A 13,178-nucleotide genomic window follows, 5' to 3' on the forward strand; every position below is an offset into this window, starting at 1 on the left:
CACCAAGCTCATCTTTCTCATCTTGATTTTATTGAAGAAAACCAGCCGCTGCAAAATCCAATAAGACAAATATAATAACTCATCTTCCGACGATCAAGATGCGAAGACCGCCACCGTCTTATGACGTGTTCGATGAGGATGGCGACGTTGCCAAGCACATGGTGGCGCGCGTTCCTCCCGGCTATAGCTCTGCTTTAATCTAGAGGCGGCAGTGGCAACGACGGGGGAAGAGGAGACGAGGTCGGTGAGAGGGAGGACAGATTAAAACCTCTCGATCGAGTTTATTTTCGTACTACTACTTCCCTAATAGAATAAAATATGAAAATTACTCCTACTACTTATTAACGGGGGAAGGGAGGCGAAGGGGAGATCTCAATCTCTCATTATTCTCATCAGAGACGGTCACCTCTTGTTGGACTTGTAGTAGTATAATTCGGTTTCCCATGTAGACAGTATAATACCCATTTTCTCTGTTCCCTCTATTCTCAATTTATTTACGACTCTGCCACTACGTTTTTTTAGTCCCTCCCATGTTCTTTTTATTTATCGCAAAATTACATAAACTGCCTCAACTTGTCATCCTTGTTTTGAGGTTCTACCTCATAACCCATTTTTATTATAAAAAAAAACAACCTACACAACATTGTCACATTGAAAACTGCCTATTCCCAAGCTAGACCAAGCTCATCTAGCGTGACCATGTGATAAGTCCAACTCAATCTTATTCTTAGCCAAAGATTAGTGTTACTTCCATCTCGCACCAAACAAGTCTTTCACCCAACCTAGAGTTGGGAAATAGCCTAAGAACAAGCTCGAGTCAAACTCACCTCATAGCTGCGCTGGAATAGCCTGACTTGCATGATATGGTCGGATACAAATACACATCAAAAGAAAATAGGTCGAATCAGCTACTCATGTGTGCAGAGGGAGAAATGTAGCGGAATGTAGTATAAGTTTGTCTAGGCAATGTACTAGAAGAACATTGTTTGAGCCTGTATTTTTAGAAGTATAGAGCAAATAATTCACATCAATAATGCTCCTGGTATTTATCCTCAAATGCATAAATTCCTCAAATTTGCTATAGTAATCCTTAACTCCACTGGTTTGCCTAAGACTCTCTAACTCCTCTAAATGCTCCTAGTATTTATCCTTCCCAAATTTACTATGAACTACTACACAAAGTTCTGGCCAAGTCTCAACGCTATGCAGAGCCTCAAGGTTTGCAGCCACAGAGCAGCATTCCCCACAATATGCAGAGTAGCAAAATTTGCCCAACTTTCATAGGGAACTTGGTACATATCAAAGTACTTTTCAGAGTTCTTCTTCCACAATTTTGGGTTATCTCCATCAAACTTTGGGAAATCTGTTTTTGGCAATCTAGGGCTATTGGACCGACTGCTAAATTAACTCTGCACAGAGGTTTCACCCAATTCGAAATTAATGGGGAAAATCGGCAATCGGGACTTACCCTTGACCAGGGGTCGCTCCTGAGCCGCAAGGGCTTTGGATGCATCACCTTGGTGCTCCTCGACATTGTCGGGCCCTACAGGCATTTAGGTCGCCACGAACGTCGCCGTCGCTGGTGAGCTCTCCAGCTTCGTCACCCTTGCCAAGATCTCCTCCACCACCTTGTTCAAGCCTTGGATTCCCGCATCAACCGTCGAAATCCATGTCTCCAGCTTGGTGAGCGATCCAAGGATGTTGTTGAGGTTGCTTGTGAGATCCACCACCCTCTGGTTCAGATCCCCCAGCTCAGTTTCCGCCGCGGCCATCCTCTCCATGAGATTGGGACCCTTCTTCCTCGCTAGCGAGACCTAGGCTCTGATACCAAATTGTCACGAACCGAGGTTTTCCGTGGCGTCTCGCCAGGATTTGATCTAGAGTTCTCAGAAGGATTTGGGATTGAGAGAGAGAACAGAGCAATTTGGGAAGGAGTTGGTAGTGATTTTTCTATTTCAATTTCGATGCCCTCTCAGACAGGAGAGTTCCCTTTTTATATGTACAAGTCAAACACACACCCGACGCGTCCGCCAGACCAGCACGGCACGTCGCGACTCACACTCACCAGGTCTAGACATACACTTGACTCAGTGAGACCACAAAAGAGAAATGACAACAATTGGCAACTACAGTAACTCGATACATAACACAATCATCGGGTGGACGCCCGGTCTGCTCAGATCCTGAAGAAACGGAGAGAGATGGAAAAGTGTGTGGTTCATACACACGGTAAGGTTGGACCGCATCTGTATATATACATATGGTTCTATGAGTAAATAAATTACTAATTGCATCGGTCAACAAAAAAATAAAATTCATGACGTATCGAGTAAAAAAATAACTCTATATACTGACACCGTTGGGTGAGTGAGAAGCTATATTACTGTCAGTTAAAAAATTACTCGTTCAGCATTATGTACAAAAATGATAGTTCCTAGAATTATTCTAAAACAATTATTTCAAAAAACTGGAAACAAAGAATCAAAAATTAATAATTTAATGGCATGTCTAGTAAAAAAAAATAACTCTAGATCATGTCATCATTCGATGAAAAAAAAAGGAACCTAACTTGCTTTCGGTTAAAAAATTACTGCCCTAACATATCCCGTTGTTCAAGATTTGTTAACTGCATGTATATATGATTAGTTAAAAAAATACTAAACGACGCTGTCTTATATGGTGAGTTTTTGTGTTTGTCTAAGTAGTAAAATTTTGACTGCCAAAATTTGGGGATGTGTTGAGCCGGGATCAGTGTGGGTGGAGTGCAGTTACACTATGGGTGGGGACGTGCAGTGTTTATCACGCGCTGTTTAATAAGTAGCACTTTAAGGTGCCATATAGTATATAGGAAAGAACATACCAGGTGTTCCAAGGTAACAGAAATTCCATACCAAAAAGGGCAGAACAAATTTGAAAGACTGAAATCAACATGTGTGTTCCATAAGAAATATTAGCCAAATACATGAAGCTCAAAAAATTGTATGATGAAAGAATATCATGTCTTTAGTCCGCAGAATATCATTATGTACAGCCCTATCGTTTGGCCTAAACAGCCAAAGAATAAGCCAAAATTTGAATTTTTGAATTTAATTTTGAAGTTGATTTTGAAATGCTTTTAACGTAATTTTTGTTAATTTTGGCTTTTAAGTCGCTACGAATAAATCTACAAAAGTTTTACTTATAAACTAATTTTAATTTTCTAATAAGCCAAATAAGCCATTTTAGGTAAAATGGCAACCGATGGGAGCCGTAGTATATCAGCTGATGACCCTGGAAGCTCAATCACACATCAAATTCACAAGGTGAAGCAAAATGTTAAAAGTTGATATGCAAATTCTCGAGAAGACTAACCTGATATAGGTTCTTGTCTGACTTGCTCATCATCGCCACATCACAACTTGGATTTGAGCCTCCTTGGGTGCATCAACTGGACACCAGCACACTGCTATAGCAAGTACACCTCCGGTACATATCGCAGGGCGGCCGATGGAAACAGAAATCGAGGATGGCACAATGGGAGAAGGACAACCTACTTTGGGATTATTGGTGGACAACTGCTTGCAATGAATGATACTGGAAGCAGTAACAAAGCTGAATTATAATTGGTTGCTTGAGAAAGCGTAGGTGTTCCTGAGTTGAACAATATCAAACAATACACCAAAATCCCAGAGTGTTAACACGCAGATCAAGCACACCTGGGCTTGTTGGAGGAGGCCGCTAGAGAGGATATGGACGACGGGTCAACAAGGGTGCTGTGAGGAGATGTCCCGGTGTTCAAGCGGTGGCCGGGGAGTCGATTTGCTCGCAGCTGCACTCTAGAGGCATCATCCGGGAGGTCGCGGCAGCGGCGTTACGGCAAGTACAAAGGTAGAGACCGATACGTTAATTAGAGACTATCGCGTTACAATAGTTAAGACAATACAGTCTCTAACCATTAATGTGCCAAAATACTTTCTTACTAGTCATCTTTCCTTTATTAGACTCAATGCAACAAAAAATTTCCTAATAAATGCTAAGAGTCGACTCTATGTCGTTGTCATGCGTAGCAACTATCTTTCTCTTTCCTTCAATCTCTCTCTTCCACGTCACCATAGCAATTATCTTTCTCTTTCCTTCTTTCTCTCTCTTCCACGTCACCAAATATACTTACATGACAATAAAGAGAGACATTTCCTTCTTTCTCTCTCTTCCACGTCTCCATAGCAACTATCTTTCTCTTTCCTTCTTTCTCTCTCTTCCACGTCACCAAATATACTTGCATGACAATGAAGAGAGACCGCTAATAAAGACCATTGCTCTTATGGCGGAGCGGAGCTTGCGGCGGCGAGGTAAGCGCACGGTGTTATTGCGATGGAATCGTGCGTCCACTTGGTACGGATGGGGATTCGGTGATTTCACCGTCGCATCGCAAAGACTTAGCCAGCCACTTCTGTCTTTGCGGTGGACGGTAGGGAGGCTGAAAGTGCCGCGGATGGACGGTAAGATTTCAACTGTTGATTTCACCGGTAGGATTGAAATCGGAGAACTCCTCCTTTTTATACTTAATATAGAAGTATAGATATATCCAAAAGGGCATTTACAGGAACTCCAATGCCAAACTCGAAGGATGACGTGTCAGATTTGCTAGGCTGATGTGCATTGATTACCATACACGCATGCCGACCAATGCACTAAACAACATTATATTTTTCTCAAATGTGAAGTTTGACCAACCCACCCCCCCCCCCCCCCACCACCACCAAAAAAAATTCTAAGCCATTTACAACACAAATCTAAAACAAAAATTACTAAGAAACATAGTGAAACTAATGACTGGGTGCGTACCTGATTTTGGTTCCCCCTGAAACAACATAAAAGTAACCATAATGTAGTTTAAAAATATAATGTCAATCTGAAGACCATGTGTACAATGCACAATTTATTGATGTATTGTAGATATCTCAGGATACACAAAGAAAATCTCACCTAGTCACATGCCAACTATCGTACATTAACCTCAATTCACATTGTTTACATTTCATTGAAGGGCAGAACTATAATATTAGTAGCAAACATAGCAGATTCTCTACTCACCAAATCAACACCGTGAAGAAAAAGGCATAGCTAAATATACTTGAAACAGCTATTTCCAGAGGATAACTACCATTGAAACAATACTAAATACAAAAGGCAAAAAAAACCTAGTTAAAGTTCAATCACAGAAAGCTCTTTCTTAATGTCATGTGAATAAAAATGGATAGCGCCGCGTGCGAGCACCAGTCCAAAACGCTCTCAGCCCAGCAACTCCGGGGAGGTTTTAATATAGTCGATTCAGTCAAAAATTATTCCAGCTTAACGTCAAAGCATAAGCACAACCTAGTATTGAGCCATTATTGTACAAAACCACAGTTCAGTATAGAGGCGGATATGGAGCCAATTCTAAACCCTGTTCTTAGGATCCCGCGGCGGATGAGTTCCCAGCATCCTTTTTCTTCATGCCTTCAAACTTATCAATGGCGACCTGCAGCTCATCTGTGCCTCCCACCGCTCTCATGGTGTAGTAATACACGCCAAGGACGAAAGCAGAGAGTCCTCCAGCCACCACTATGTTCTTGGTCTTGGGTGCCAGGCTGCCGAATCCCGCCATCTTTAGTTTGCACCGGTTGCTGCAGAAACTGAAGAAGAGAATGTTACAGCAACAGGAAGAAGTGGTGCCACACTGATGTCAGTTGACCTTAGCCAAGGCACAGAGCTATATGGGATATACGAATTTGAACTGAAGATATATATGGTTTGCTGATGTAGCCTCAGGACTAAACTAGTGTTTGTCTTTTAAATCACAGCATAACTAAAAGTGAGAATTTGTAATACAACTTTCGATGATACTAGCTAGTCAGTGTTAGAATATCAATCCACTTTGAGAGCATAACATAGGTTACTTAGCAGTGGAGATTGAACAATAGCAGAACATAGCCTAGATTGATTTGGACATGGAAAAGGAAAAGACTTACCTCACAGCAGTAATTTTTGAGAGATTAATCATTTTAGACCAAAGAAAGATTAGAGATTTAAACTAGGTTTGAGGGTTTACTGTTTAGGGAGAGTATTTAATCTCCCTAAAATAAAAGCTCTCATATTCAGAGCGAAGGGCCTTAAGCGTAGAAATTCATCATCACCTCTTTTAGTTACTGATGTTAGTACACTAAAATCATAAATATCTCAGAGCTCCTTTTATACTAGATGTACAGTGGTACCCAAAAACCAAAGGTAGTTCTATGTAGCAAGAAAAGATTTTTCATATTATTGACACAACCAGCTCTCTATTGTTTTTCTTTAGATTCAGAGTTGGTTTGAGTCTCTCGCTCTACTGTCTAATATTGTATAATATAATAGGCAGAGTAGGAAATTGACGGATGCAAAGCAGTAAGCAAACATCAGATCCATAATAATAAACTTTAGCTCACACCATACATGAGAATGAGAATGAGATGTAGAAATCTCCAAAAGATAGATAACGATGAGCAAGTCTCCAGATAAGTTTACCTTTGGCGTGGAGGGAGAGTTGTTGGGGGGTGCGCGGCGGTGGTGGAGGAGTCTGGAGTGAAGGAGGAAGAAGGATCAGCGTCCTCTGTTCCTCCCACTCCCACTCCTAGTGAGCCAACGTCACCAATGGGCTATGCTGGGCTAGACTCAACTGTAAGCCGGCCCGATGAACAAGGGCGATGAGGAATCTTCTGGAAGGTGCGGTGCCACTCCGGCAGTCGCAGCCTCCTCAACATGGGAATGGCGGCAGTTGAATTGAGGAGGCTGGAGGTTTTTGTTCTTCATCGATGGCCGTCCATCCTCGCCTCCTCGGCCCTCGCCGCCGTGGAGGAAGAAGGATCAGCGTCCTCTGTTCCTCCCACTACCACTCCCACTCCTAGTGGGCCAACGTCACCAATGGGCCATGCTGGGCTCAACTGTAAGCCGGCCCGATGAACAAGGGCGATGAGGAATCTTTTGGAAGGTGCGGTGCCACTCCGGCAGTGGCAGCCTCCTCAACATGGGAATGTCGGCAATTGAGTTGAGGAGGCTGGAGGTTTTCGCTCTTCATCGATGGACGTCCGTCCTCACCTCCTCGGCCCTCGCCGCCGGATAACTTCTTGTTCTTCATCGGCAGCGAGGGCCGAGGAGGCAAGGACAGACAGCCATCGATGAAGAGCGGAAACCTCTAGCCTCCTCAACCCAACTGTCGCCATTCCCATGTTGAGGAGGCTGCGACTGCCGGAGTGGCACCACACCTTCCAGAAGATTCCTCATCGCCCTTGTTCATCGGGCCGGCTTACAGTTGAGTCTAGCCCAGCACGGCCTATTGGTGACGTTGGCCCACTAGGAGTGGGAGTGGGAGGAACAGAGGACGTTGATCCTTCTTCCTCCTCTACTCCAGACTCATCCGCCATCGCCACGCACCCCCCTAACAGCTCTCCCTCCTCCACGCCAAAGGTAAACTCATCTAGAGACTTGCTCATCGTTATCTATCTTTTGGAGATTTCTACATCTCATTCTCATGTATGGTGTGGGCCAAAGTTTATTATTATGGATCTGATGCTTGCTTACTGCTTTACATCCGTCTGTTTGCTTACTTACATCCGTCAATTTCCTACTCTGCCTATGACATTTAGGGGTGGATACCGAGCTAGCTCGGCTCGGTTGGCAGCTCGAGCTAGCTCGTTTAGCTCGCGAGTCAATACACCAGTGACCCATCAAAAATCTTTCGCTTCAAAGAAAAATCGAAGATTGTGGCTGCCAACAATAATTTTTCAATTGCATAACAGATCAAACTGTAGGATCGTAAAGGGCCTTTCCCACCCCAAAAGCTAGCCATTGAGGTGAGGGGCTCCCCCACTTATATCTTAGGTCCTTTGCACTTCCACAACCAATGTGTGACTATTCAACACAAACATTCGACAAATCACAAAGTCTTGCACAAAATTTTTGTACACATCAATTTGAAATATTGTACCCATCAACAGAACCAAGCTCGTAGATCTGAAAGCCTCGTTTCATTGGAACCAAACCAAAAACCAAGCAGACCTAGATTCCTAGTGAATTAGGACCAACCAAAATTAAACATATCAACTTGCTGACGGCGATGAGGACAAGCTTGAACTTTTGCTCTCGATTTGGATCTCGTGGCGCCAACAGTGGATTTGCATGCTCCTGCTCGTGCGGATTGTGCCATTGCCGCTGCCGATGCAGACGACATCATGCTTGGAGCCCACTGCCGACGCGGACGAGGACGCACGGCGCTGCCATAGAGGCGGCGGCGGGTGGCGAGTGACGTGAGCGGCTAGCCTGCGAGGGGGAACATCGATGCGAGCGATGGACGACGACTTGGCGAGTGACGGCGGAGCGGCGTGGAGAGTGGAGAGACGCGCACGCGTGAAGAAAGAAGATGCTGTCCTGTGGGAGGCTAGGAAGCTAGGGTTTTCATGTTGTGGGCCTAATGGGCTGTGGCCTTCGGTTGTGGGCTGCAACCTGCTAACTTACCAAGGCTTAGCTCGTTAAGGCTCGTGAGCGGCTCGCGAGCCAGCTCGAGCCGGCTCGTTATCTCTAACGAGCTCAAATCCTAGCTCGGCTCGTTAGAAAAATGAAACGAGCCGAGCCGAGCCAAGCCGAGCTTGTCACGAGCCGAGCGAGCTAACGAGCCACGAGCTTTCTGTCCACCCCTAATTACATTATACAGTATTAAATAGTAGAGCGAGAGACTCAAACAAACTGAATTTGAAGAAAAACAATAGAGAGCTGGTTGTGCCAATAATATGAAAAATCTTTTCTTGCTACACAAAACTACCTTTGGTTTTTGGGTACCACTATACATCCAATATAAAAGGAGCTCCGAGATATTTATGATTTTAGTGTACTAACATCAGTAGCTGAAAGAGGTGATGATGAATTTCTACGCTTAAGACCCTTCGCTCTGAATATGAGAGCTTTTATTTTAGGGAGATCAAATACTCTCCCTAAACAGTAAACACCCTAAATTACTAGTCTAGCCAAACTCTAACCCTCAAACCTAGTTTAAATCTCTAATCTTTCTTTGGTCTAAAATGATTAATCTCTCAAAAATTACTATTGTGAGGTAAGTCTTTTTCTTTTCTATGTCCAAATCAATCTAGGTGTCATAGGTAGTGGGCCGAGGGGTCGAGGCCCTAGGGATAAGGATAGAGTCGGTTGGATAGGATTAGATTGGGTCCTCCCCCCATCTATATAAGGATGGATTGTATCGTCATTCTAATTAAGCAATGAATCAGAATTAGTCTTCCCCAACCTAAGTCCCCCTCTCATCCCTAGCAGTCGTCGCCACCCGGCTATCCTCCCGACGGTGTTTATCCCCTATGAACCCTAACCCATAACACTAGCCTATGTTCTGCTATTGCTCAATCTCCACCGCTAAGTAACTTATGTTATGCTCTCAAAGTTGTCATTGTCGGCTGCACTTGTTTTAGATGGGTTCTATCCAGGATTGATATTCTAACACTGACTAGCTCGAGTGTTTTCTAGTATCATCGAAAGTTGTATTACAAATTCCCACTTTTAGTTATCTTGTGATTAAAAGACAAACACTAGTTTAGTCCTGATGCTACATCAGCAAACCATATCTAAAGTAATGAAAGAAATAATCTTTCTTGCTTTCTTATTGGGCCACGTCATCTAAAAATCATCAATTGTCCGATGAACCATTACAGTTTATTGTAGGCGTAGGATCAGAAAAACTTTTAAAACAACCCTTCAAGAAACTTCTATCAATTTCGGGTGCTTCCACGTCCCTATAATTCCACTTCTTTCATTTTGCCCCTTCCTCCTCCCCTACGGGCTGCAGTCACCGACTGTGGTCTCACACGCGTTGTGCCTGCCGCCGTGCCGCGAGGTTGAGGCGCCGCTACTCCTTGCCACCTCCTCCGCCATCACGCCTTCATTACCTTTCACCTTATCAACCTGTCTTCCCAACCCCCACTCGCCTCGCCATCCCCTTTCTTCCCACCCTAGGGGTTGCACCTCCTCCCCATCCAATCGCCGCCTCCTCTCCTCCCTCGCTGTCGCGACGCATCCATAAGAGCGAGCATGGAGTGGTGTTGAGAGTGAAGGCGACGGAAGAGGGCAGTAGGGCACAGGGATGAGGAGGGGTCTTGGGGACTCACCACCACTACAGATCCAAGTTGGGGAAGAAAGCCTCCAGACCAAATCCAAGCCGGTGCCCCATACCCCCATCTATCATTGAGATGCCACCAGCCCCTCCCCTTTCTTCCCTCTCCTACAGATGCCCAAAGTCCAACTTGCTAAATCATAGCAGCTCATCAGGAGTACACTATATTCGTCAGAAATAGTACTAATAATTCCCCAAATATCTGTAAGAGGTAATGCTAACTATTTATGTATTTAGAAAAAAAAATTGGTCCTAACGTCATATATAAATGACTTAAGGGACAACTATTCTATAATTTAGAAATATCCTATAATTAGTAGCTGTAGTACTTTATACATTAAACACATGATAGTATTTGATATTGTTATGCTGACGTATTTGTACTGTATTATTCATTTTTATATGTTGATCATATCATAAATTCAGCGATCTTTTGTACAGCAAGGAATCAATAGCTTCCTTTTCTATGTCCAATGAATAACTTCAGCATTACACCTATCAGTGCCCTTAAACACTATTATCAATTGAAGAGACCAAACTAATGTATTTCTAGATGTATATGTGTGTAATAACAGCACATAGAGGAGTAGGAACTTGCTTAACCGGGAATAGAATTTGAATACTAAAGATCAAATGTATTTTACTCTATAATTAGCCATTTAGCCTCTGCTTTGCTGTGAGCCATAAGTTCTCTAGGATTTGGTGGTTGCTTTGCCTAATAGACTTAAAAAAGGGTGTGTTCACTGACTGAAGAATGAATTGTGAGGATATACGAAGCAAATAATAAAGTAATCAAACATGATTTATGAACCATGTCAATTGAAGATCGATTTTTTTTACGAAAATGGTTATACTGTATCTATAAGAAGCACATATTTGTTGTTCCATGTGGATTGAGAACTGAAATATAGGATAGCTTGAATGCGTGTTGAACTGAAGAACACGGTGGAAAGGTAATCCCTTCTCATTTCCAGATTTTAACAAGGTGGAAAGGTAATCCTTTCACATTTCTAGATTTTAATGGTTGTGTTTCTATCATGCTCTGGTTTTTCATGAATAGCAATCTAAGAATGTCTGAAATATGATGAAGACAATGATAGTATGGCTGTTTGGAAAAACTACCTCTGTTTTTTTAATGTCATGTAAATAAAAATGGAGGGAGTAGTTTATTCCAACAAGATAGTAAAGAAATTCTGAGTTCAGAACATAATTAGGTGATGCATTAATGACCACTTTTTTAACTAGAAGTATCAATGATGCTGAAGAATCAAAGCAAGTCATTTTACCTGCAACCTAAATAGCTTTGCTAGCTTCTCTGTGCATGCTTTGGAGACCAGCTTTGGTGCTGTGGTTAACGCTTCCATCAAGTTTTATAATCTTCTATTTATAAATAAAATGCAATGTATATTATGATAAAAAGAGTAATCACAGGTGGCTAGTACAGGTTTATACAAAAGTAATTTTTTACTGGTGGATACTCATGGTCACTCTCTGCAGCTCCTACTAAGTAAATGATAGGACACGGTTCACCATAGGAAATTATTGTTAGCCTCTTGAATTATAGGACATACTTTCATGAGGCAAAATTACTGATCCTGCAAAAGTTTTTATCCAATGTATTTACTGAATGCAAGAAAAACTGTAGGTGTGACGTGCCTTCTATTTTTTAATTGGTTTCAGAATTTGTTTAAGAAATGCCAATATAAAAATGTAGAAGGATGTCTTTGTTTTTTCTTCTATGCGTACTTAGCCTATATTGTCAATATTGGGATGGGATGACACCAGACCTACCAGTGTTTTATTATAGTTCCACTATCTAATTTTCAGTTTCTACTTATGATATCAACTCTTGCAAACAATAATCGTGATAATTTTTTCCTTATATTAAAAAGTGGAGATATATTTCAGTAGTTTTTCACTTCTATCCATATGGGTAAGTTGAAGCTATGTATAATTTTGACCAAGCTACACCGAGTGTAATAATCAAATTGCAAACACTTCACTTGTATAAAACAAAAAAATAGATATATATCATGAGATATAGAAAAAAAATAATCATAGATGCGCTACTCATTGCGCTGACTTAATGACTAGTATATCTGAACATTCATACACACATATATTGAGACATACAACATATAGCACTCAGATCTGAACAAAATATCAAAAAAATGGCAACTATAGCACTATATAACCCATTCATGGCCATGCTTAGAAACTACTATAGCACTCAGATCTGAACAAATCAATCCCCAAAATACAAGTAGTAGTATGCTCAGATTTGTAGTATACCTTGATTTGGAGAGGAATGGAAGGACAAAAATGGGTGTTGGTCTGCTCGCTGCCCCCCCCCCCCCCCCCTAGGTCCTTGCCGACTGCGCCGCCAGGAGCTGCACCGCCCTCGCCGCCCGAACCACGTCCCTGGCGCTGTCTCCCACTCCGCCCTCGACGCCGCCTGGTGCGCCGCCGGAAGATGCGTACAGAGGAGGGTGGAGAGCTCAAGGGTTTTGGCACAGGTGAAGCGGTGAGAAGAGAGGGGAAAAAAAAAACGAGTCGCGCGGTACCTGGGCCGCCCCCATCCGGCCATCTCAAGGGAATATCCTAAGAGCAAATTCAATAGTATAGCCAACTACTAACTCCAATTTATCTAATTTATCTATAGTCAATCTAATAATTCATTCATACAATAATTATATACTACACTATTAATACATGGTCCCACCTGTCATACATACACTGTGTCTTGGAGTCCGTGCTACAGCTGGCTACAAATATGTAGCCCGCTGCCCTTCTCTCTTCTCATTTATCTCCTTAAAATATGTTTGCAGCTGGCTTATAGCCTGCTATTGTACCTGCTCTAAGGCTCCATTTGAGTTTCCAACTCCTCCTTCTCGTTTTCCACGCGCACGCTTTTCAAACTGCTAAACGGTGGGTTTTTTTGCAAAAAGTTTCTATACGAAAGTTGCTTAAAAAAATCATATTAATCTATTTTTGAAAAAAAATAGCTAAAACT

The 13,178-nt window shown here is 42.5% G+C and overlaps 1 long non-coding RNA gene across 2 annotated transcripts; it reads right to left on the reverse strand.

The window, feature by feature from the left end:
- Window positions 1-1,932: 1,932 nt before the first annotated feature.
- LOC4352771 (uncharacterized) lies at window positions 1,933-12,679 on the reverse strand. Of its 2 annotated transcripts, none has more exons than XR_010738521.1 (3): window positions 12,458-12,679; window positions 3,352-5,654; window positions 1,933-2,246 (listed from the first exon to the last, which is right to left on the reverse strand). It is a non-coding gene; the product is annotated as an uncharacterized lncRNA (long non-coding RNA). The 2 variants fall into 2 exon arrangements; XR_001542359.3 differs by lacking the exon at window positions 1,933-2,246 and having other exon boundaries at window positions 3,559-3,573; window positions 3,696-5,654.
- Window positions 12,680-13,178: the final 499 nt, after the last annotated feature.

This window comes from Oryza sativa, chromosome 12 (assembly GCF_034140825.1).
Source record: "Oryza sativa Japonica Group chromosome 12, ASM3414082v1".
Classification (NCBI taxonomy): Eukaryota; Viridiplantae; Streptophyta; class Magnoliopsida; order Poales; family Poaceae; genus Oryza; species Oryza sativa.